The sequence below is a fragment of the Lathyrus oleraceus genome, chromosome 6 (assembly GCF_024323335.1).
Source record: "Lathyrus oleraceus cultivar Zhongwan6 chromosome 6, CAAS_Psat_ZW6_1.0, whole genome shotgun sequence".
In the NCBI taxonomy this organism is placed as follows: Eukaryota; Viridiplantae; Streptophyta; class Magnoliopsida; order Fabales; family Fabaceae; genus Lathyrus; species Lathyrus oleraceus.
The window spans coordinates 307,725,376-307,752,625 of NC_066584.1; the positions used below are offsets into that span (position 1 = coordinate 307,725,376).

The window sequence follows — 27,250 nt, forward strand, 5'->3', positions numbered from 1 at the left end:
TGTGTGGTGTGATTGTATCCCCTAGGTTTGTTAGACTCCGTGTAGTCTCGTTTGCATATCAATTAAGGTAGCACGGTTCCTTCGTATAGGACTTCCTTTCTTGCTTGAGCTTTCCTAAAACACAAACAAACATTATCCCCTCTTAAGGATACGTTAACTCCTTCTACTACAGGTGAGTAAGTCTCCAAAGGTCGAGCATCAGGTAGATTGTGCAGTGACGTCGTCCACTTAAAAAACACAAACCAACGGGAATAGTTTAGGGGAACTACGTCGCCCTGATCCTCATACCAGATGAGGTACGTAGGCAGGAGATGAGCTGATCTCTCCGGGCGCCTTTTTTTTCTTTTGTGTGTGTTGTTTGACAGTTGCTAGGCTCGAGTGCCTGACTCCTTAGCAATTTGTTGTCTGTTTGTTTGGGTGTGTGCTTGACAGTTATAGGCTCGAGTCCCCGACTCCCTATTAACTTGTTATGTTGTTGTGTGCTTGGAAGCTGATGTAAGACCATCGAGTGGCATTCGGGTTCCAGTGTGAGTTTGTTTGGTTCGGATGCTGATATAAGTCCAGTGATTGGCATTTGGGCTCCACGTTTGCCTTTGCCTGTGTTTGTTTGTGTGCGTGTCAGCCGAGCTACGAATGCTCTGATTCTCCTTCGTCCAAGGAGATACGTATGCATAGGATGCGATATCCTAGCGAGCAGGTGTCGTTTCCCCAGTCCGAACTACTTCGACTCTGATGTCTATGTCTGATAGACTAAGTAGGCCCAGGATGCGGTATCCTGCCGAGTCAGTTTCAGTCTTGTTTTCTTGTGTCTCTTTCAGCCAGTGTGTGTGTGTGTGAGCAGTGTTTTAGCAACCATTTTCCTTCCTTTTGTGCGTGGATCCCGTCGAGTACGACGGATGCGTAGGGGTGCTAATACCTTCCCTTCGCATAACCGACTCCCGATCCCATTCTCTTTGGTCGCGAGACCATGTCTTTTCCCAGGTTTACTCTGAGCGTTTCCTTTCCCTCTTTTGGGATAAATAACGCACGGTGGCGGCTCTGTTGTTCTTGTTTTCCCGCCGGTTTTCGCGTAATGCGACAGCTGGCGACTCTGCTGGGGATAAGAGAAGTTGACCTATGCTGGTCCATCTTCCCTGAGCGAGTCTCTCCTAGCGCTCTCTAGGTTTGGGCTTTGGTTGCTTTGTGCTGTTTTATTGCATTCTTTGTATATATTTGCATTTACTGTTTGCATTTATTGTTTGCATTAATGTTTGCATTCATTCATATTCATCTGTTCATCTGGCTGTGTTTCTCTGTTTGGGGTGGGAGTTACTCGAGGTAAAAGGCCCAATACCCAGGCTATGAGTGAAATCTAGGAAACCTAGGAATAGAGTGATTCATGGGAAGCGGGTGGTGTACGCCACTTAGCGGAACATTGATATCACGAGCAGTTCAGACCCTGGTGGGATATTATCGGTGCATACATCGGGTGTGCACAGGATGATATTCTGCGAAAGGTTATTTATGCTGCGTTTCTCTCGACCTTACCCTGGCCTAGATGACACCCGTGAGTGGGGGGGATTGATCATTTTAACAGGTACAGTTGGTGACTCCCGGTACAGATGGTGACTGTGAATTATGGACATTTATTTCTGGGACGCCGGAGTTCTGTCCGTGGTTTATCAGCGGGTTCCGTTTATTTCGGATCCCCGGGTTGAATTTGAGAGTGCCTGTTCAGAGGATCTGACTGTCATCCGTTCAGTGGATGTTCCTGTGATGATAGTGATGTAATCTCCAGTTTCGTTTATTTCGGAACTCCCCAAGTCGGATTTATGGTGACTTGGTTCCTCAGATTGGTTTCAGATGCCAGTTGATCAGATTGACTTTGGATTTCAGATGTTTGTGATCAGAGTTCAAGCCGAAGCTTTGACCCTGTGCCTTGAGACGCACAGTCTGACCAGTCATGTTCACATCATTTGCATCATAGCATGTTTATTTTCCAAAAAAATAGTAATGCATGAAAATGAAAAAAAAGTTAACTCGCATACGCATATCCTTTTCAGGATCATTCATGATAAAATAGCATTCGCATCATACGCATATCATGTACATATCATCCTTGCATTACAGACATGTTTGGGGACGTGACTTCTCACTTTGGGTTTTGACTGAGACAGGATTGTTGATCATCGTCCGCACCGCGACCAGACTCAATCATCAAAGAAGTATGGACCAGGTTCAAGCTGAGCTAGCTGAGATGAGGGCGAACATGGCCCAGTTCATGAACATGATGCAAGGGGTCGTTCAGGGGCAAGAGGAGCTGCGTGCCTTAGCCCAGAGACAGGAAGTTGTGATTCCAACTGCCAACCGTGCTTCACCAGTGGGTGTTCCTGTGGATGATAATGTTGCTGCTGCCGCTCCCGCCAGTAACTTTGATGGGGTTGATGAGTTGGGGGGCATCAGAATCAATGGACAGCCTCTTGCTGCAGAGGTCAATGTCAGAGCTACCCGGGCTCCGATTCGTCATCCAGCTCGTTTGTCAACCAACAAGAGGACATGTTCACGTTGCTGAGTGAGGAAGATGAAGTGGTCAGAATTGAGGATAGGGATCGTAAGGTTGATGCCCTTGCTGAGAAAGTCAGAGCTATGGAATGTCAGAACTCCCTTGGGTTTGATGTGACCGACATGGGTCTGGTGGAAGGGTTGAAGATCCCGTACAAGTTCAAGGCACCCTCTTTCGGCAAGTACAACGGTACCTCCTGTCCTCGCACCCATGTGCAAGCTTACTTCAGGAAGATATCTGCTTACACTGATGACGAAAAGATGTGGATGTACTTTTTCCAAGATAGTCTATCTGGGGCATCTTTGGACTGGTACATGGAATTGAAGCGAGAATCAGTCAGAAGCTGGAAAGATTTGGGTGAGGCCTTTCTGAGGCAATACAAACACAACATGGAAATGGCGCCGAGCCGAACCCAATTGCAGAGTTTGTATCAGAAAGATAAGGAAAGCTTCAAAGAGTATGCCCAGAGATGGCGTGAGCTAGCCGCTAGAGTGCAACCTCCTATGCTAGAGAGAGAGCTGACGGACATGTTCATTGGAACTTTGCAAGGAGTGTTCATGGATCGCTTGGGAAGCTGCCCATTCAGTAGCTTTTCAGATGTTGTTGTCTGTGGGGAGAGAACTGAAAGCCTTATCAAAGCAGGAAGGATACAAGATCCTGGCTCTTCAAACTCTTCAAATTCTAAGAAGTTATACTCTGGGGCACCCAGGAGGGGAGAGGGTGAGACAAATGTTGTGCACCGTCGGAGGAGTACGAACAGAGGACAGTATCGGCAAGTTGCTGCTGTGACTATTCCAGCAACTCAAATTCCACAGCAACAGAGGAGACCAGCTCAGCAGCATCAGCGTCAACAACGTCATCCTCAGCAGCAGGCTTACCAGCCTCCCATTGATAATCAAGCTGGTACAAGTAATGAGAGGAAGAAGATCATTTTTGATCCAATCCCCATGTCCTACGCCGAGCTGTATCCCTCGTTGATAGAGCGGAACTTGATTACTCCCAGAGACCTGCCGCCCATACCCGACAACCCTCGGTGGTGGTATAGGCCTGAACAGCATTGTGTGTATCATTCGGGTGCTCCTGGTCATGATGTGGATAGTTGTTTCCAGCTGAAGATGAAGGTTCAAGACCTTGTGAGGTCAGGTATTCTGATCTTGGAGGATTTAGGTCCCCGTGTTAATCAAGCTTGAAGACGGCAAGTCCTGGGCTGGCGCCGACTTTTCTTCAGAAGGGTTGTTCAGAAAAACAGAAGATGTTGATGCAAAGGATACTGACAGTTGTCATCCCCGGCGGGATCTATCACAATTGGGTCACTGTGGGCGTTCCTACAGTTGTTCATAAGTCAGAGTAGTAATCACTTTGTTTAAAAACCCTTCTCCCATGCCAAAAGGAGAAGTGATGACATTGTTGGCATTATTTTGTGCAATGATATTTTCATTCAAATAAATTCATGTTAAACATTTGTTTTTCCATTTGTTTTCCCTTTTCGCTTTTTACATGAAATTGGTGATCACAAAAAAACCCTAAAAACAAGAATAAAAGCAATCTTTTCATCTGCATAGCGATTGTCTTGTTTGATTTTCAAAAAGCTTTTCATATCAAAATCTTTATGCAGGTTGTTTCTTAAACCCATTAAACATAATGATCGGACGTCATCTCCCAATTTTGAATTCCCTGTATTTGAAGCGGACGAAGATGATGTTGAAGGGATTCCTGACGAGATTTCCCAACTTCTTGAGCAAGAAAAGAAGATCACTCAGCTGCATCTCGAGAATCAGCAGAACAGCCAACTGGGGCATAAAAAAAAAACAAACAATAAAACAAAAAAAAAAGGAAAAAAGAAAGAGGAGGGTGCAAAATCAAAAGAAATCAAAAGAAATCACAAGAAAGAAAAAGAAAGAAAGAAATAAAAGAAAACAGCACCCTCAAAGTCCCAAGTTGACTGATGCTGAATTCGATCGAAAAGAAGAGATCAACTGCCATGTGTCATGGTCAGTCATATCAGCAGAGAGTGAAAAAGCATTCGATAAGAAGGTCAAGCCTCGTGTGTTCCGAGAAGGTGACCTTGTGCTCAAGAAAGTCTTGTCTTTCGTGCCCGATTCCAGGGGCAAGTGGACCCCCTAGCTATGAGTGTCCATATGTGGTCAAGAAAGCCTTTTCAGGCGGTGCTCTGACACTTACAACAACGGATGGAGAAGTTCACTCGTCCTGTGAATTCTGATGCAGTCAAGAAATACTTCGCCTAAACAAAAAAAAAGCAGAACAGCTCGCTAAGTCGAACACCCCAAAGGGCGACTTAGGCAAAAAGGAGCGTCTCGGTGGATTGAAAACCCGAAAGGGCGATCCAGGCAAAAGTTAGAGACATTGAAAAAGAATTTGCATCCCGCTAGATTGAACACCTCACACTGGGGCAATCTAGGCAAAAATTAGGGATCTGGCAAGTAACTGCATCTTGACAAGACTGTGCTCTATATCTGTCATCCGTCAGGGATTCTCGATTCGTCGTCGACTGAAGCTCCGAATACATCGAAAATTCGGAATGGTAGAGGAAAGGTCATTATGTTCAATGTAGCCCTCTCCAATATATATCACCGATTTCAAACTTGTACAGATCTATGGAGTCTCGCCCTTTGCAGACTACCATTCCATCACATCAATTTGAGCTTTTTATCCAATTATTTGCACTCTTATTTGTTTCAACTCAACAGATGTTTTGCATGTTTTAATTGATAAAGTATCATTGTTTTCAAAATAAACAAATTTTTCAAAAAAAAATTGTTCTTAAACAAAGTGAACATTCGCGATGATGGAAGGATACTTAGGAGATCCGCAGTGCTCTCCCGAGGGTGGTATGATTACCAACAGGTAAGACATTTGTTCGTATCTCGAGCATGACTGTATCTTTTTCCTGCAGAACATTTTCATGGTTTCTCCTCAGCGAGGTTGCTCAGTGCAGTGTTGGTTGAAGTTGTTTATCTCCATGTTCCCGGCAGTACAACATTCTTCCTCCAAGTCCCTGTTAGCCCTATTGTGGGGCATCTCCAATATAGGTTTGTTTGAGCCCTACCGTGGGGCATTCCCAGCAAGGTTGCTGTTGAAATACTTTTGTGGGGCAGTTCCCCAAGCAGAGTGTTTACTGAAGACGTTAGTGTTCCTCTCTCCAGCAGAGCAGTCTTCTCCTCTCCCCGCAGGATGGTGTTGTTCCCTGATATCCCGGTTTCCAGCAGATCGTGTTTTCTCTCTGGTGTTTTTGGCCTTCCCAATGGAAGAAGAGTAGTACCGGGTGGTTGATCCCTGGACCTGCGTGTGGAGCATGTCTGTTTGTCAGCATTCATCATACATTTTAGGTAGAATGCATACATGCATAATCATAACATTCAGATACTCATGCTGCAGTTGTTGCCGTGTATCTGTTGATGGTTGTCTCCTGCTATGTGTTGATACAGATCTCTCCAGTAAATCCTCCTAGCAGAGTTGGGTGTGTCTGATCTCTCCATGTAGAGCCAACCCCTTAAGCAGAAAGTGTCTATCCTTTCCTGCCATTTCCCCACTGAGATACATCCTCGTGGATGACGGTTGTTTCCGTTCCCTCCCTACACGGGATGGGTTTTCCCTATTGAGTTCTTTCCTCATTAGGATGAGTCTTGATTCAGTCTGCCCTTTTGGATCGATCCTAAATTGGCTTCCTGTTGGCTGTTTCTTGTGCTTCCCTGGGGCATAAATGAATAGTCGCTCACTAACCGGCACTCATTCATCTTATCCTCAGCGGAATTTGTTTGGCCTCTACCTACAACCCGGTAGTTGTAAGTCCTATCTTTGTGGTTTTCTACCCGCTAGCTGGTAGTTGTAAAATCCCACTTTCATCCCCTAGCAGAGGTAACCTTTGTGGTTCATTCTGATTATTGGCGGATTTTTCGGTCTTCTACCCACTACCCGGTAGTTGTAAATCCTTTTTTCTCACTCTGTCTCTCAGCAGATCGTTTGTTGGCTTCTACCTACGAACCGGTAGCTGTAAGTCCTATCTTTGTGGTTTTCTACCTACTAGCTGGTAGTTGTAAAATCCCACGTTCTCCCCTTGGTGGAGTTAACCCTTTGTGCTCATCCTATCGATGACTGGTTACTTTTCCGTGGTTTTCTGCCTACAAACCGGTAGATGTAATCCCCTCTTTGCAGTTATCAGTATCCGGTTTGCGGTATTGGTATTCTTTTCCCCTCTGGATACTTGCCTTGATCAAGCAGTATTGTCCCCATTGGGTCTTCCCCTGCCTTTGGGTATTTGCTCAGAGTTAGCAACTTTATCCTCTTTTGATTGGTCATCTTTTGCATACCTATTCCTGGTACCCTGATGCCTTTCTTTTCGGTCGATTATCCATTTAACAACCTGCAACCCGGTTATGGATAATCTTCCATGCGAGGTTATTATCTACGTTTTGACGGCTATAGATAATATATCTCATGCACTCTTTGGTCAATCTTTTGATTGTTATCTCCAGCAGAGTAAGATTCGTATTCCTTGTGGAATCGAATGTCCATCCTTTAACAAGTTTGCCTTCGCTCTCTTCAGGATGTTTTCGGTCGATTATTCATTTAACAACCTACAACCCGGTTATGGATGATCTTCCATGCGAGTGTATTATCTACGTTTTGACGGCTATAGATAATATATCTCATGCACTCTTTGGTCAATCTTTCGATTGTTATCTCCAGCAGAGTAGGATTCGTATTCCTTGTGGAATCGAATGTCCATCCTTTAACAAGTTTGCCTTCGCTCTCTTCAGGATGTTGTCGGTCGTTTATCCATTTAACAACCTACAACCCGGTTATGGATAATCTTCCATGCGAGGTTATTATCTACGTTTTGACGGCTATAGATAATATATCTCATGCACTCTTTGGTCAATCTTTTGATTGTTATCTCCAGTAGAGTAAGATTCGTATTCCTTGTGGAATCGAATGTCCATCCTTTAACAAGTTTGCTTTCGCTCTCTTCAGGATGATGTCGGTCGTTTATCCATTTAACAACCTACAACCCGGTTATGGATAATCTTCCATGCGAGGTTATTATCTACGTTTTGACGGCTATAGATAATATATCTCATGCACTCTTTGGTCAATCTTTTGATTGTTATCTCCAGCAGAGTAAGATTCGTATTCCTTGTGGAATCGAATGTCCATCCTTTAACAAGTTTGCCTTCGCTCTCTTCAGGATGTTTTCGGTCGATTATTCATTTAACAACCTACAACCCGGTTATGGATAATCTGCCATGCGAGTGTATTATCTACGTTTTGACGGCTATAGATAATATATCTCATGCACTCTTTGGTCAATCTTTCGATTGTTATCTCCAGCAGAGTAAGATTCGTATTCCTTGTGGAATCGAATGTCCATCCTTTAACAAGTTTGCCTTCGCTCTCTTCAGGATGATGTCGGTCGATTATTCATTTAACAACCTGCAACCCGGTTATGGATAATCTTCCATGCGAGGTTATTATCTACGTTTTGACGGCTATAGATAATATATCTTATGCACTCTTTGGTCAATCTTTTGATTGTTATCTCCAGCAGAGTAAGATTCGTATTCCTTGTGGAATCGAATGTCCATCCTTTAACAAGTTTACTTTCACTCTCTTCAGGATGATGTCGGTCGATTATTCATTTAACAACCTACAACCCGGTTATGGATAATCTTCCATGCGAGGTTATTATCTACGTTCTGACGGCTATAGATAATATATCTCATGCACTCTCTGGTCAGTCTTTCGATTGTTATCTCCAGCAGAGTAAGATTCGTATTCCTTGTGGAATCGAATGTCCATCCTTTAACAAGTTTGCTTTCGCTCTCTTCAGGATGATGTTGGTCGATTATTCATTTAACAACCTACAACCCGGTTATGGATAATCTTCCATGCGAGGTTATTATCTACGTTTTGACGGCTATAGATAATATATCTCATGCACTTGTTGGTCAATCTTTCGATTGTTATCTCCAGCAGAGTAAGATTCGTATTCCTTGTGGAATCGAATGTCCATCCTTTAACAAGTTTGCTTTCGTTCTCTTCAGGATGTTTTCGGTCGATTATTCATTTAACAACCTACAACCCGGTTATGGATAATCTTCCATGCGAGGTTATTATCTACGTTCTGACGGCTATAGATAATATATCTCATGCACTCTTTGGTCAATCTTTCGATTGTTATCTCCAGCAGAGTAAGATTCGTATTCCTTGTGGCATCGAATGTTCATCCTTTAACAAGTTTGCTTTCGCTCTCTTCAGGATGTTTTCGGTCGTTTATCCATTTAACAACCTACAACCCGGTTATGGATAATCTTCCATGCGAGGTTATTATCTACGTTCTGACGGCTATAGATAATATGTCTCATGTGCTCTTGGGTCGAAGTCGTCCTCCCCAGTCGAGTAAGATTCGTATTTCTTGTGGAATCGAATGTCCATCCTTTAACAAGACTGCTTTTCTAAGCCCTCTTCAGGATGTTGAGTGTTTTGGAACACAAACCAATTCACGCTTTGGCACTCAGGCCAATTTTTCCGGTTTTCAGACCGAAGAAGTTTCCGACGATCAGGTCGATGTACTTATGTTTTTCCGGTATTCAGACCGAAGAAGTTTCCGACGATCAGGTCGATGTACTTATGTTTTTCCGGTATTCAGACCGAAGAAGTTTCCGACGATCAGGTCGATGTACTTATATTTTTCCGGTATTCAGACCGAAGAAGTTTCCGACGATCAGGTCGATGTACTTATGTTTTTTCCGGTATTCAGACCGAAGAAGTTTCCGACGATCAGGTCGATGTACTTATGTTTTTTCCGGTATTCAGACCGAAGAAGTTTCCGACGATCAGGTCGATGTACTTATGTTTTTCCGGTATTCAGACCGAAGAAGTTTCTGACGATCAGGTCGATGTACTTATGTTTTTCCGGTATTCAGACCGAAGAAGTTTCCGACGATCAGGTCGATGTACTTATGTTGATTTTTCCGGTATTCAGACCGAAGAAGTATCCAGGCCAATTTCCGATGTTTCAGATCGACATCAAATCTCTCATATACCGATGCTCAGTATTCAGACTGACGAGCGGCGCTCAGGCCGTGGTTATCCCTGTGTTACCATTTATTTTGGTATCCAGGTCGACGTTTCTGTTTCGGTATTCAGGCCGATTTCTTTTTCCGTTCCAGACGGGTTTTTCTTTCAAGACTGTTTTCTTTGCCGATCCTAACAGGCATTCTTGTATTATATCCAGTTGGTGCAAATTTCTACGGTTCTTAGTATTCAATCCCTGTTTACCCTGAAAGTCTGACAGCCATTGCTATCATCCATTCGGGTTCCCAGCTGATTGAATAGGGGCAGCTGTAGCACCTCAAATTTGCACCTATCATTGTACATACATTCTCATATTAGGTCATAACATAACATGGTCCACTGCATAGCATTGCATTGTCCCTTTGCCTCAAGTGCAAGCCAGTCAGAAGAATTAGGTCAAACTGATCAGAAGATCAGTCAATCAAGCAAGCAAGCACAATTCTCAAGGAGCCAAGGCCCTAGGGTTGGTCCAACATGTTCACATGACTTGGGGATCCATTTGAAGTATTTAGGTCAAAGATTGGATGCTCAGAGGTCATCATTCAATGCACAGTCAGTCAGAAACCCTAAAAAGTCAAACTTGGTCAACTGTGACTGATTTTATGGTTTTGATGGTTGGATTTGGTTTGAGAGAGCTTATTCATGTCCAAATAGGCCTCATATATCATGGCAAACATCATCATTGAAGAATTTGAAGTCAAATCAGAAATTTCCAAAAATAGAAACTGGACCTGTAATTTTAACTGCCAAAAATGGAAACTTCTTGATCCCAAACTTACATCATGATACAAGCTTCAAATGAATTTTTGCCCAACATGAAAGTTGAATATCTTGTTCTCCCATTTCCAAAAAGTCCAAGAACTCTCAATTCCCATGTATGGTTGGCAAGTTATGATCATTTCATTTTCAAAAATTCTTGAACTTCAAAAGGCCATATCTCTCAAACCATTTGGCCAAATTTGGTGAGGTTCTTTCCAACAAGTCATATTTAACCTCCTCTTTCCAAAAATGTAACCCTCATGCACCAAAACTTCATGGATCAAAATGGACTTTTTTGACTCACTTGAATTATTTTTAAGTGAAGTGAAATTATGAACTTTTGATTTAACCATTTTTAATCCACTTTGCCATTCAAATATGTTCAGACATGTTAAATTGGTTGTGTTACAAGCCCAAATTCGTGGCCTTTACCATTACACCTCACCATTTGAATAAAATTGGCCATTTAGCAAATTGCTTCATAAAACTAAATCATGTTTAGCATCCACTTAAGCCAACCTTAAACAGAAGATATAAAGACATTTTTCTGCCATTTTGAACCCTAGCAGCCTCTTGAATACACAGAAAATCCTCTCTCTCAAAAACCTCATTTTCTGAACTGTTGAGCTTTTCTCCAAAAAAACTCAAAAACACTCGAGCCCTGGTTCTTGCATCATCATGTATCATCACTGAGGAAGCAATTTTGGAGCACCATTCCTTACTGTAAGCAAAGGAACCACAGCTGCATTAACAACCACCCTTCCATGGCAGAGTTGGTGTCGAGCAAAACCAAGCTTCTTTGAGCCAAGCAAACTTCATCATCCATCATCACAAGCTTGGCTGGACATCTGTTCGAGCTCATATCATCAAAACAACCACTGTTTCATTCATTTCTTCAAAATCAAGTAAAAATTCGATTCTCTTTTTTCTCTAATCCATGCTATACACTTTATAGATCTCCTTGCCCTGATCACACTGAGCTTTGAATGATTGAAAATGGTTGATTATTTCTGAAGTTGTGCTGTTTTAAAGTTTGTTACTCATATGTGTTTTCACTCGATTCATGATGCTTGTTTGGTTTTAATGTAAATGGATGGTGGATTTGTAATGCTGGAAGCTTGCTGATCATTTTGGTATGCTTAATTTCATTTTCTGAAAAAATTTTGGTCGAATCAAATTGGGGAAGATGAAGGTCGTGTACTGTTCCCAGAAACCCTAGAACATTGCCTTGCCCAGATTTCTGAATATACCCACGTGCATGGCACTGTTCCTTCATGCTGACCAATAGAATTATTCCGTTCCAGCGGCCAAAACGGCTGCGTTTGGTTTAGTAAATCCCAGAATTACAAAAATGCCATCCGGTCCTTATTAAATCCATTTAATTCATTTATTTTCTCATTTTTATTTCATTTGATATGCTCAACTTGCAAAATTCATAGATTATTCATTTGTGATCCAAATTTCGTGGGAATTTTTGCTAAATGCTCAGCATGACCTCTATTATTTTATCACATTTTTTCCAGAATTTTTGGATGGTTGGTTTTTATTTGGCATTAGGATTTGTAACATGTATCAATATTGTACACATTTTACCAAAACCTTTGTGAAATGGTCATGACTTATCCTATGGACTTGAAACTTTTTGAGCACAAACTAGACACATTCATGTTTATTTTGATGTAGAGTTTGTGAATTTATCTTATCTGGATTGTGAGTTGTGAATTTTTGAAGTAGGGTGTGACAATTTGTGTCACACCATTGATGTGCAACTTGTTGATTTTTGTAGCCATGCCTATTGACCTCCAAATGGATTGATTTTTTGTATGATTGAGCTTGAATATGTCTAGTTTGCATATGATTTTTTGTGGATTTGTTTATGGCATTTTCCATTTGTTTGAGATTTTCTCCCCTGTTTGACCAAAATGTTGACCTTATGTGATGCATGTGCCCATTTGTTTTGTGAAATGCTCATACTTTATTAGATGGACATGAAATTTTACATGAGATAACTAGACATCCTAAGCTTTGCCATGGTTTTAGTCCCATTCATTTATCATATGCCATCTCTGATTTATGAATTTTTCAAGTTGATGCATGTTTGGTTGACTTCTTTGAGCATGTTCAAAATTGCTTTGACTTTCTGATTTTCATTGACGGCCTTCCACTTGTCCAAATGAGATGAAATTTGACATGCTTACCATGCTATGTGTTGTGATTGATCTTGATTTATTTGGTGATTTTTGGAAATGTTTGAGTTTGCTTTTGATGCAAGTCTTTCTGTTGACTCCTATGAGCTTCTAAATGCCATACTTTGACTTAAATTATTCATGAAATGATGATAGTGATTGATATGCATGTGAATCCAATTGGTTGTGTTTCTTAATTGTTTGAACATGATTTTGGATGCTTGCCCTTTGCTGTTTTGATTTTTTCATTCTCTTTTGACCCTAGGCTTGCCCTAGTGGTCCTGTTACTTACCATTGAGCTCATGTTTTCAGGTTGACCAACAAATGACCAATGAGACCAATTCTTTTTTATTGAACTTGCTTGAATACCATGACTAACATGTTTTGTTTTGTAGGTTGCTTGGCTCACATGCCTTGAGCTTTGTGCCTTGCACATTCACTTGCTTATGATTAACTGTTGATGTCTGTTTCCTTTTGCTTTGTTTTGAAGTTGTATACTAATGTCTGCTTGACTATTTCAGGTGCTTTTAGTTGCTCAGTTCCTTTGTGAACTTTTGCTTTGCTTTGCTTATTAAGCAATTTGCATTGAGGTATATTTCTGATCTTCATGTAGTCTGGAAGACCTGGCCTGTTACTTGGCCAGGCAACTGTCTGAAGTCCTCCTTAAGAGGCAATGTTTGTGATTGTTTACAATTTGTCCTTGTATAGAGTCAAAGACCTCCTAAGTGAAGAGGCAATTGGCAGAACCCAAGGGATATGCAACCTATCCCCTGCTATTCTGTGTGTCATCTGCTTTGCTCACACCACTGTGTTGATGCATTGCAGATACAAACCCAAGATCTTGTACAATTGTACAGTTGAGTCAGTTTCAAATGTGTAGAAGGGTTCCCACTTTCTGAACCCACACGTTCTTGTCTTAAGCTCTCCCAGGCCAGGGATAAGAGCTGTGAAGTCTTATCTTCACTCACCTTTCATCTGCTTCACCTTAGCCCCTCAATGGCAAGGTTAAGAGCTAACACTACCCAGTGCCAATGGTTTGTTTGTTGAGGTTGATATGACCCCTCGACTAAAACCTAGCCTTGATGTTTGAGCCCCTTGTTGGTGTGTTTATTTCATGCTGTACGTGCTTGTGTGGTGTGATTGTATCCCCTAGGTTTGTTAGACTCCGTGTAGTCTCGTTTGCATGTCAATTAAGGTAGCACGGTTCCTTCGTATAGGACTTCCTTTCTTGCTTGAGCTTTCCTAAAACACAAACAAACATTATCCCCTCTTAAGGATACGTTAACTCCTTCTACTACAGGTGAGTAAGTCTCCAAAGGTCGAGCATCAGGTAGATTGTGCAGTGACGTCGTCCACTTAAAAAACACAAACCAACGGGAATAGTTTAGGGGAACTACGTCGCCCTGATCCTCATACCAGATGAGGTACGTAGGCAGGAGATGAGCTGATCTCTCCGGGCGCCTTTTTTTCTTTTGTGTGTGTTGTTTGACAGTTGCTAGGCTCGAGTGCCTGACTCCTTAGCAATTTGTTGTCTGTTTGTTTGGGTGTGTGCTTGACAGTTATAGGCTCGAGTCCCCGCCTCCCTATTAACTTGTTATGTTGTTGTGTGCTTGGAAGCTGATGTAAGACCATCGAGTGGCATTCGGGTTCCAGTGTGAGTTTGTTTGGTTCGGATGCTGATATAAGTCCAGTGATTGGCATTTGGGCTCCACGTTTGCCTTTGCCTGTGTTTGTTTGTGTGCGTGTCAGCCGAGCTACGAATGCTCTGATTCTCCTTCGTCCAAGGAGATACGTATGCATAGGATGCGATATCCTAGCGAGCAGGTGTCGTTTCCCCAGTCCGAACTACTTCGACTCTGATGTTTATGTCTGATAGACTAAGTAGGCCCAGGATGCGGTATCCTGCCGAGTCTGTTTCAGTCTTGTTTTCTTGTGTCTCTTTCAGCCAGTGTGTGTGTGTGTGTGAGCAGTGTTTTAGCAACCATTTTCCTTCCTTTTGTGCGTGGATCCCGTCGAGTACGACGGATGCGTAGGGGTGCTAATACCTTCCCTTCGCATAACCGACTCCCGATCCCATTCTCTTTGGTCGCGAGACCATGTCTTTTCCCAGGTTTACTCTGAGCGTTTCCTTTCCCTCTTTTGGGATAAATAACGCACGGTGGCGGCTCTGTTGTTCTTGTTTTCCCGCCGGTTTTTCGCGTAATGCGACACAGCGCTTTTAGAAAGCGCTTTTAAATATAGACCTTAGTCAGCGCTTTTGAGAAAGCGCTGTTTAAAGTCTTTCAATTAAAAAAAATTAATTGAGATTAAAATATTTGAGGTAGAGAGTAAAAAAAAATCAATATTTCTAATAATGAATTAAATTATGAGGCAAAATGTGATTAAAATAACTTTGGAGGAGTTGTAGATGGAAAGTAACAAGTGACTTCTCCTTTATTTGTTTATTTTCACATCTTGGGTTTTAAGCCGTCACTGTAATTCAACCACGCCCCTCATTCATCCTCCTTCCTCCTTGCGATGGATTCCAAATCTGAAAGCCAGAGAACTCTGTATGTATCCTCTCCATCTTCCTTCATTCATCAATACTCTTTCTATTCGATTTTAGGGTTTCTACTACGAGTAATTTGATTTTTTGTTTACTTGTTTTCTGTGCCCTAAATTTTGATTTCGGATCTTTAGGTATCCGTATGTAACTGGATCATCCGTCGTTGCTATCAAATTCAAAGATGGGATTCTTATGGCTGCTGATATGGGAGGTTTGATGCTAAATCATTCTTAACTTCACCTGAAAATTTGTTTATTAGTGTTTTATTTTCTTCAAAAAGTAATTCTTGTTCACTGTTTTTCTGTTGTTTCCTTACAAGGGCTGGTTTTAGTGTTTTTCTTCTGATTTGTAAAAAAAATGGCATCTTTGCAAAGTTCTTTCAAGTTTTTGAGTATTTGTCTCTCTTTATGTACTATCAATGATGATTGATGGATAGAATGAACTAATGGTGTAGGTTCGTATGGATCTACGCTGCGTTACAAGAGTGTTGAGCGTTTGAAGCCTATTGGAAAGCACTCCCTTCTTGGTGCTAGTGGGGAAATAAGTGACTTTCAGGAGATTATGCGCTATCTTGATGAGCTTATGTGAGTAGTTTTGTTTAAGTAAAATATTGAATGTCATTAACTGTGAGCTGATTGTTTCAAATAAGTGAAGTAGAGAAGGGTGTGATTAGTTAAATGTTGTGCAGTCAGCTTCATTTTGTTTGCTTGGCTGATTTATATACTTTTTTTAAACACCGTAAGAGACTCCATCTGTGTATTTTACCCTCAAATTTGATATTTCGAAAGTTCTACTTTCCTGTTTAACTGTTGTTTTTGACTGCTGCAACCTTAATGACAACATGTGGGATGACGGGAATTCTTTAGGGCCTAAGGAGGTGCACAACTATTTAACTAGGGTGATGTATAATAGGCGTAACAAGTTCAATCCATTGTGGAACTCACTTGTTCTTGGTGGTATTAAAAAGGGGCAGAAGTACCTTGGCACGGTATGCCTTGCTTGTCTTGTCATTCAGTCTAACAGTTGAGGTACCTGTATGTATGATTTTTATTTGTTGTATTTGTGTATCTTATCCAGGTTAACATGATTGGCATTAATTATGAGGACAACCATGTGGCAACTGGGCTTGGAAATCATCTTGCTAGGCCAATTCTCCGTGATGAGTGGAACGAAAACTTGTCATTCGAAGAAGGTGTCAGGTTACTTGAAAAATGCATGCGAGTGCTTTTATACCGTGATAGGTCTGCTGTCAACAAGATTCAGGTTTGTCCTGTTTCAATTTCTTGCTGTGTTGCTCAGCTCATCTCTGTTCTTTTCTTCCCCCTTCCCATTTACAACTTGTCAAAGTATACTAATTTAATATTAAAATACTAGATGAGCTTGTAATAACGTGAAAAGGTGAAATGCTCATTGTTCTCTATTCTGCTAGTAGTTAAACATTGATCAGCTAACAAGCCCATATGTCGAGGGCCAGATGCTAGTAGTGAAATGTTTGAACTTGAATGGTGATTGTTATCTGCAGTTCTCTTAATTTTCTATACATGCTGTCACTGTCTAGAAAGCCACATTAGTTTTTTGGTTAGAAGTTTTAACAATCACATTTTATACCTTAAGAATTATGTGGTTTAGGTGAAAGCATGTCTATGGAAGTTCAATTGATAGCATTTTTGCTTCTATGTGCTAACTCACGTCACATGTTATCTAGATCTGTATGTGACATCCTCATGGCTCTAATATCTAATTTTAGCTGAAAGGATTGACAAGCTAATGGGTTTCTTTGCATAAAAGTATACGAATTATACTTATGAGAAACAACTTGTGAATTCAGAGTAATGAGGGTGGTTCCTACCTTCTTAATTTCGGCTGTATCAACATAACTTGGCATAGAATCTTGACCACCTATGAAATGAAGGCTTTACATTAGTAGCAGAAAATAAAGTTCTGGTTTTAGTGTTTTTCTGTTGTTTCCTTAATTGGCTGATGATTGGAGAAACAAAGAGCTGAATGAGTCCAAAGAAAAAATTTGGAGTGAGATAAAGGTACAATCATTTGGCCCTTAATTATACGGTATCAATTATGTTTTTTCAATTACCGATACTAACTATCAATCTGTATGTTTTTCTTAGCGATGTTTTAACATCGAAGAAGAAAGAAGAGGTTTTTGTATGAAATTGGCCGGAAAGCTTCTAAGAGGGTTTCAGACATTTTTATCATCCAAGTTCCTTAAGGATGCGGATGGTAATTTTGTGGATGCGGAGCTTCCTAAAAAATATGAAAGTTTGATATCGGCTGAAGAATGGGAAGCTTTCAAATCCAAAAGACAAGACCCGGTTTTTCAAAGAATAAGTGCTACAAATCGGGAAAGAGCATCAAGTCCCGCATATCCGTACCGAAAAGGACGTGTCGGATATGGACGCTTAGAACAATCCATGGTAAGTATTTATAAATTGCGATAACAAATTTGTTCATCATATATTAGTTTTATCTGATCAAATTGTATGACTTAATGTGTAGCTGCAGAAGGAGGAAAGTTCAGAAACATCTCTTCCTGCACATGTTTTGTGGAAGGAAGCCCGTGTGGGCAAATCTGGAGTTCCTCAAGAAGAAGTTTTACACGTATACCAGAAATGTGTAAGTATAACATTTTTTCATTAATTGAATAACATTTTTATACACGTATACCAGAAATGTATTGGGCCGATTAAAGATTCCCACCGATGTATGTATTTCTAACTTATGAGTTATTTTTATATTTACACATATCTCATATAATTAAATAGTTGGAATTAATTCAAAATATGTTATATTATTATGTAGTACTTTGATGAATTCAAGTGTGCATTTTATACAAAGGATCAAGTGGACGAAATCAAAGAGGAGTGGTGTCAATTCATGATAAAGCTCAATGTTTGTTCATAAATTTGTGTAATTAATGTGTACATTTGTAGTATATGTTATGACTTGTAAATGTGTACATAAATTTGTATATATTTTGATACATTTAAGGCAAAATTGGTTTGAATTGGTATATATATATATATATTTGTTAGCCAAAAATTGGTAGAAAAAAGGCCAAAATGGCATATATAAAATGTGATAATTGTCTGTCAAAATCTGGTTGAAAACAGATAGAAATTCTGGTTTATAAACCTGGAAAAAATGTGGTTTAAAACAAAAGCTTCAAAAATTTTCGTATACCTTAGACAGCGCTTTTGTAAAAAGCGCTGTCTAAGGGGGGGATTAGAAAGCGCTTTACGCAAAAGCGCTGTCTAAGGGGGGGCTTAGACAGCGCTTTTTGAAAAGCGTTGTCTAAGGTATACCTAAAAAAATTAAAATAGGAGGGTCTTAGAAAGCGCTTTTGGCCAAAGCGCTGTCTAAGGGGGTGGGGCTTAGACAACGCTTTTCAAAAGCGCTGTCTAAGGTATACCTAAAAAATTTAAAATAAGAGGGTCTTATAAAGCGCTTTTGGCCAAAGCGCTGTCTAAGGGGGGGGGGGGGGGGGGGGGGGGGGGGCTTAGACAGCGCTTTTAAGATTTAAAAAAGCGCTGTCTAAACCTTTAGCAGCGGAGGTTTAGACAGCGCTTTAAAGCGCTGTCTAAGGCTAAAAAAAGCGTTGTCTAAGGTCTTGTTTGTTGTAGTGTAACTGTTGAAGTTGAGTGGAGTCAGAAGTTTGAATATGTTGAATAGTTATCTAACTATGAATGGAATTTTTCCTTTCCTTTTCAATGTATTATTGCATAATCTTTTTTATAGATAACAAAGATTTTGAGTTTTTTTAATTAACTTTAAAAAAAATGTAGAAAAAAAATTTAATAAAGAAAAAATGGAATCTGAAAAAACCTCAAGTGAGAAATACTAATTAAACCATTAAAAAAACATAAAAATGAAATAATCAAAATTTGAAGCGTCCCTAATATTTATATTCTCTTGATTTTTACAAAGATCGAGGCAATATGTTATATTAAAAATAAAGTAGCTCTCCTTATAGATATATTCCCTCGATTTTATGGATAGCCGAGGTAAAATGTTGTTAGCATGACGCTGCCAGAAGTTATACTCTCGATTTTTAGCATTTTGAGATGAGAGTTTCGTAATAAAAAGTGTTATTTGTAGTAGTGTTAATGTTTGTTCTTGTGAGTTTTAAAATTATAATAAGTGTTGAAGATGATCTAAAATCAACGGGGGAGATTAAAATATGTGTAGGGATGATTTAGAGTAGAGAGAATATGAAATTCTAGAAAAATCATAGCATGAATCGATTTACATAATCATGTGAGTCGATTTAAATCTTTACATGTTTTAAAAAATTTGATATGCCTGTAGTGTTTAGGCCGTAAATTTTTACCCATAACTCTTAAATAACTTTTGTAAAATCTTGGTATCAGGTCTTGCAACCAATTAACTCAAGATGATCAATCTCATTGTCCACTAGTGAAATCCCATTTAAAGTCAGAACATAACTCTGTATGGACTGACCCAACACAAAAAAATTGTTAATACATAATAAAATTCGAAGATAAGACTTTAAGAAAAATACACTCTCCCAAACATTTTTATCTATGCCAACCCTATGGTGTTTCTTAAAATGATTATAAATTCTTTAAAAACTAGACATAATTTCCTTTAATTTGAATATAAAATTCATCTGTATTGATTTAATATTAGTGTTTAAAAACATGTTTGAAGTTTGGACAAACATACCGAATTTCTATAATAATAAAAAATTGATTGTGAATCGAATCACCCCTATTCACACTAACCACATTGCAATTTTGTGAATGTAATACACATCACTAGACTTATGTGAATGGAATCACATTAGGCCAAGCGTAAAAAAACTGTTTTTATAACTTAAAACCGTAAACCCTTAGAGAACATCTATGACCAATAGAAGATCATGTTTAGTTTTAATTTCAAGCTCATAAGAAACCCTAAACCCTGCTGATTGGGATGCAAGCCTGATCCTCTCACAAAATTTAACATTTTCTACATCAGGATATGGATAGCGAGTACTCTAGATAATAGTGACTTCATCAATAATTTTTTATATAATTGAAATGACCTCATCTATATTTTAATATCACGTATCATCTCGCAAAATTAATTAGATAATTTCAGTGTGTAAAGTGTGATGTCTATCATAAAAAGAATAGATTAAGCCCCCAAAAGAACGTTGAATAAGATTTAAGATGGTGGATTACAGTAAGAATGATGGCTATGTAAGCCTACCCAAGCGTGTGACAATCCTGGTTGACTATAATGCTCAATAATCATGCATTCTCTGGAATTAAATAAAGTATATATAACACTACTTTTATTGTATTTGGTTTACAAATTCCATAACAGTTGTGAAGGGATGTCTTGGGTAAGAAACTAGAAGAAAACTTTACTATTTTGTTATACCACATTGTTACATCATAAACTAGTAGTACTTTGCACAAGTGGTGTTATTATCATCATTATTGTTTTCCGAATAAAACGAGGTATAGCTTAGATTTGGTCGGTAGTGACAAACAACCAACGCAATGATAGAAGTTCAGAGGAACAACGACAATTAGTTTGGTTCACACTATACCATTACTGTATTTTTTATTACATATTAGGTTGGAATAACTTTAATTGAGATCGGAAAGAGAGCGATCTATATCTCAATCCGTTCAAAAGCTTTATAAAAAAGCCATTGAATTAAATAGACGGGTTTAACATGAAGGATTATGGTTCGCCCGAGCCTAATGGAGCGGTTAATGCCACTTTTTTAAGGAAGAAACTATTTCTTCTATTTCGGAGGAAGAACAACTCTTTCTATTCCCACACCATAACCAAACAGTTGGGTTGAAACCGATTCTTTACCCACAACCCACAACTTGCCTCATGGATCGTGGCTATAAATATTCCAAGACCTTGGGAGGGATCATTCATGATTCAAATATTCAACGTACCTATTTGGGCCGACCAAAGGTCCAATATGGGAGGATCCATATGTTAAGCCCAATCGCGCAAAGCCTAATAAAAGTTATCCAACATATATAATCAAGACACGTGAGATTTAAGGTACATTTTTCTAATCTCATAATTTCACATTACTTATCTTGGACTTTGTAACTGAGTTAGGCATTGAAGTGTTAATCTTGCAGGTTCACTCTCGTGCCACCAGATCGAAGATCAACGCCATTGCATTTGGAGTCCATCATCATCAATCAAACACATTTTGGTCCACACCACAGAACATTGGTGCCGTATGTAGGGAACAACTTCCAATTCCCGCGAAATTTCAAAATCAAATCTTGTTTGATCCAAACTCATATCACAATGGCATAGCAATAAGAAGAAGAAATGTACCCCTTACTTCGCTTCAGGGAACTTCTCTTCCAAAACCTCCAAATCCAGCAATGAATTCCAACGACCGTAATTAAGGAAACCACAAAGGAGTCGTTACAACGACAAGGATCTCCCTCCATCAGATCTCACTATATCAGAAGGATAAATCAAAAGAATTTGTGAACATACGCTATCATGATACAGTCCGCAAACCTTCGAAGTGAATATGAACTTACCTCTATTGTCACTACATGCCACTTCACACTAGAATACTCAAACTACAGGAGAGGCAAGATTGATCCACGCGTAACTCAAGGCATGCATGAAAATAGATTTCCAGTTCGCAAATTGAGATATGGGTGAAGGGAGGAAAATCCAAGTATCCCACAAATTCGCCAAACTTCTACAAAGGGAAGCGTGCCCGCTCAAGGAAAGACACTTGAAAAAGAGAAATTAGATAACTGCCAATAGTTTTCGCTCAAATCAAATCATCGAAACATGCAACGCTCCGATAACAAGGTTGGGACATGCTCGGTAGGATATCCAGTTTGATACTTAGAAGAGGTAAGAATCCAAAAAAAATTAGAATGTGCTCCCAAGCTAAGGGTAGGGTACGAAAACCTGAGGGAGTCAAACCCCATAGCTCAACATGAAAAAGAGACTTGCTAGGGAGTAAATGTTGGGTTTTAAAAAACATATTTTGAAAAACTTTTGTTATCATTTTTGGAGTTTAAAACTATTTTAAAATGTTTTCAATAAATAGCAGCATAAATTAAATATTCAAAAAAATAAAGAGTTAAGGGTAAGAGAAATGACACCATAAATTTATACAAGCTCAGTAAATAAAACTTAATTCATTTCCAAAATTTGATCTTGAAAGTATCTAGAAATTATTAAGAGCTTTTAGTAGGTTAAACTCTCGAACCCCTTAATACAAGAAAAAATGAAGTTTTAGGTTAGCTTTCAAGTAAACAATGAACACCAGAGATAAGTGGTTAGTCTTCCTTCCAAACAGCGGATTGAAGTGGTTAGTCTTCTTTCTAAGCATCAACTTGAAGTTGTTAGTCTCCAAGTTAAATCAATATTTTCTACGAGTTTACCTAGAACAAAGATGACCTTTTGATTGGGCTGAACTCACGAACTAAACCGAGGTTTTGACCAGGATAACTACGAACCAAGATGATATTTTGAGTCAGACTTATTTCATACCACAACAAGCTTTTAAACCGGTCTTAACTCACAAACTGTATTGAGATTTTGAATCAGGTTGATCTCAAACCAAATTGATATTTTGAACCGGGTTGATCTTGAACCGAAGTAAGCTTTTTAACCAAGCTTAACTTACGAACCGGATCGGCGACTTAGGACCTAAATCCCTAAACCAAGGTTTTAAAGGGTTTAGCTTTTAACCCAAACAAACACCCCCTTATGAATAAATTATTCTACCAAGACAATAATACTTCTTGGTAAATTTACAACAATGCCCTGAATATAAAAATTTCTCACTAAACAAAAGGACTTTCTCCAAGTGCTACAACTAAAATTATGTGAGAGAAAGTTGAAAATATTTTATAGAAAGTGAGGAGTGAGGTAGAATGATCAATTTTCTAGATGTGAAAATGTGAAGGCAAAAGCCTCTATTTATAGGGAAGATTTTGGCACAAAAAAGGAAATCTTCATGACCCAAAATTAAAGTGAAAACCAATTGGAACCTTGCCCCAATCGATTGAAAGCCCAAAAGATAAACGATTATTAAAGTTTAAAAGGAAATAAAAATACAACAATGACTTTGTCCTACATTAAGACATTGTCAAAAACACTTATGGACAACTTTTTCATTATCCCAATCAATTGGGTATAAGTTCCAATTGATTGGATAATACAAAATTTGATCCAAAAATATTCTGACAGTTCCTGATTCAACTGGCATGACTCTAAAACATTTTTAGGGATATTTTCTAAGAAAATGGTGGCTTAAAACCATGTTTGTGTGTGTGTGTGTTGTGTTATGTATTTTTTTTGTGTGTGTGTGTGTGTGTGTGTGATTTAACCATATAACTTTACCAAAAATCCCTATATGTTTTTACAAAATACATTTCACTCAGACACGACAAGGAGAGCTTTCACGCTTCCTCTATTTCACACTTTGAAGCTTCAAGACTTGTCAAGTAAAAAAATCATGTAGACATTTTATTGAATATTCTTGGAGATGAGGCTTGGGATTTATTGATGTTGAGTACCATTGTTTGCAGTGATCACCAAACCCTAACTTTTTTGCTTACATATTTAACCACTTGTGATATTTTAATCCGCATAGGTTGTAAAGGTTGTTATGCAAGTTGCCATACAAATTTTATTATCAAACACTCCTTTTAGTTGTCATCATCAAAAGCACATTATCAAGAGCTTTTTTGATTACTTCTTCAAGTAACCTGCAAAACATGGTTCCATATTCTCCCCCCTTTTGATGATGATAATGCATCTCTCAGGGAGGTGGTAAAAGAGACAAAAAATATTTTGAGTGCTTAAACTCCCCTCAATGAAGTATAGAGTATACTTTAGTCCTCTGAGAGTATATTTCTCCCTCTTTTCCAAAATCAAAAAGGCGGGTAACAGATGAATTGCGAGATTTTAAATATGCAAGAATAAGAATTTAGAAAGGGAAAGCATCATACTTTATTAATTCAAATCATACTAGAATTGAAGTACAAAAACCAAAAATTTGCATAATTTAAGAGTAGTGCAAAAAATAGGAAAATAAACACACTAAGACATATAAGTGAGACTATTATCCGCCATAAGTGTTGTCATTCCTTGTTTTTGATCTCTTAGAAATATTTGGCTATGTTCTAGAAAATATTCATGACCTTGTTGATTTTTAAGTCTTCTGATTCTTGTGGTTCTTCTTCTTCGACTTCTGATTCGTCCCTTAATAGTCCGTGTTTGATGAGAACCTCCATATCTTTGAGGGTGATAACACGAAATTATATCATATTTTAGGACTTAATTCAATTAAATTTTATTATTATTTATTTCAGTTCACTTCATTTTATAAGATATTACGCGGTATTTTCTTCCTATTTGTCTCAGGTGGCTTATTTTGAAGCACAAGTAAAAATGGAAGAAAAGGAGGTGCAAAAAGGAAAGAAAATGAACCAAATGTCAAAGCCCAGCCCAAAACACAAAACGTAGGTGCCGTGCATGTGACGGACGTCACAGAGGGCGTGACGAGCGTCACGCCTTGCACACTCCTGTGACGGACGTCACACATGGTGTGACGAACGTCACACCATTCCCCTACATTTTTGGCGCAAGGAACGCCTCAGAGACGTTGAGGAGACGTTGAGGAGTGTTGAGCCCTATATCCACGCCATGCATTTATGCACGTTGAAGACTTTTTGGCAGCGGAAGCGGTTACTCAAACATATATAAATAGCCACTTGCAAAACCAAAAAGGGTTCCGAAGCTTTTCCACATTTTTTCCTTTGTCGTTTTCACTTTTGCATATTTTCTTTTCCAGCAACTTAACATTATTGTTTCTTTATTATTTTTACGAGTTCTACACTATCTCCCTTGCAATTTCTATTTTCCTTTTTCCTTTTTAGCATTTAGTTAATTCTTTTCGTACAATAGTTTCTACACCGGAAACTATTGTGCACCTTTTTACCGGATCTAACCTTACGTTAGAATCTAGTTTTATTTCCTTCGTTTTAATTTGTTGTTTAATTGAAGAATCCAAGAACAAATCCTACCGGCTTGTGGTGGAGTGTTCAAGACTATTGTTTACCTCATTCAGGTTCTTTAATTATTATTTAATGCTTTGTTTTATTATTTATTTATATTATCTGCCTGGGATGAGTCTGTTTATGCATGATAAGTATTTTAGTTTGTTTAGCATGTCTGGCTAATTCGCTTAGATATAGGTATGTAAAGTAAGCGGAATAAGGAATCAAAACTCAGTCGGTTAAATTAAGTTTAGAATTAAAATCACTCTTTTTACGGTCTCAATTTACAGGTTTAATAACAAAGGTTTTTACGAAAGTAAAAGACATAAAGAAGTTAAAATCAATAGAGCGAGAGTTTGAGGTTTTAACTGGACAGTGTAAATTAGACATTAATTCTAGATCAGGGCGAGAGCAAGTTTTAGAGTTAATTAAATTCCGATCTTTTCCAAAAAGTATTTTTAAAGATTGAATGTGAGGACGAAAGTTAAGCATTCGAATTTAATTATATAACCTAAGTCAACAGAGCGAGAGTTTGAGATAAGGGTGTTTAAACGGTCAGTGTTTTCTTGAAAAGAGTTTCTATGGACTGTATTGCTTTCAAAAAATGGTTTTTGACTTAATTATAAGTGACAGCTACATTAACATAAAATCATGGTTTATTCAACAGAGCGAGAGTTTGAGATAAAACTTTTAATCAATAAAGTCAACTGAAAAGATTTATTTTAAAACCAAGAGACCGACGAAGGATTGATTCCCTAATTACGACGAACTACATACCGATATCTGCTTTATTATATTTAATCTAGATCTTAGTTTAGTTTTTAGCTTTCCCCCAAACAATCAAACATTGTTCACCTTAGCTTTACGAAGTAACCTTAGATAACGGTATATCGATTCATAAGTCCCTGTGGGATCGATATCTTTTAAAACTACGTGATAGAACTGTGCACTTGCAGTTTGTACCCCAAATTCGACTCATAAAGTCGCGATCAAGTTTTTGGCGCCGTTGCCGGGGACTTTTATTTAATCGATATCGTAACTCTTCCGTTACGCTGTAGAGACTAAGGTTTCTTTTTCTTCTATTCTTCCTTTCGTTGATTTGTATGCCACGCACTCGCTCTCAAGGCGAACCGCTCTATTTACGAATCAACGATATCGAACTATATCTCCGAGTCCTACGACGAATTCGGGAATATCGTGCTGCAAACAATCTCCCTCCTATAGAACTTCCTGATTTCAAAAACCTTTTTCCTTCGATAACCGAGATGGCAGAACCAGCTCGTGCTCTTAGAGATTACGCCGCTCCATCGCAAGATGAGCCGCATTCAAGTATTGCTCCACCCGCAATCGAAGCAAACAACTTCGAACTTAAACCTTCGCTGTTGCAGGCTGTGCAACAGAACCAATTCTCTGGAAATCCTACCGAGGATCCAAACCTTCATTTATCCGTATTTGTCCAATACGCTGATACTATTAAAGCTAATGGTGTCACTTCAGAGGCAATTCGACTTCGCCTTTTTCCTTTCTCATTAAGAGATAGCGCTAGAAGATGGCTTCAATCTCTTCCTTCCAACTCAGTCACCACATGGAACGAGTTGAAGAAAGTTTTTCTTGCCCGATACTTTCCGCCAAGCAAAACAGCTATGTTAAGAGCCCAGATAAACGGATTTAAACAGAAAGACAACGAGTCTCTTTTCGAAGCATGGGAAAGATACAAAGACATGATGAGACTTTGCCCACACCATGGTTTGGAAGACTGGTTAGTAATTCACACATTTTATAATGGTCTCTTGTACAACACAAGGTTAACAATAGACGCCGCTGCAGGTGGTGCACTAATGAACAAACCTTATGCTGAAGCTTACCAGCTTATCGAAAGCATGGCCCAAAACCACTATCAGTGGGGAACCGAACGAACAATGGTGGAAAAACCTCAAACGAAAACTGGCATGTACGAGATAAGTAACCTTGATCACGTTAATGCAAAAGTGGATGCTTTAGTCCAGAAAATTGAAAGTTTAAATGTATCACCTCCAGCTGCCGTGGTTGCTATAACTCAGAATTGCGAGGTCTGTGGAAT

General features: G+C 39.0%; 2 pseudogenes; one reads left to right on the forward strand and one right to left on the reverse strand.

Moving 5' to 3' along the window:
• Positions 1-14,955: 14,955 nt before the first annotated feature.
• On the forward strand, positions 14,956-16,516 carry LOC127092968 (proteasome subunit beta type-4-like; annotated as a pseudogene).
• Positions 16,517-26,820: 10,304 nt separating this feature from the next.
• Positions 26,821-26,920, reverse strand: LOC127099063 (uncharacterized; annotated as a pseudogene).
• Positions 26,921-27,250: the final 330 nt, after the last annotated feature.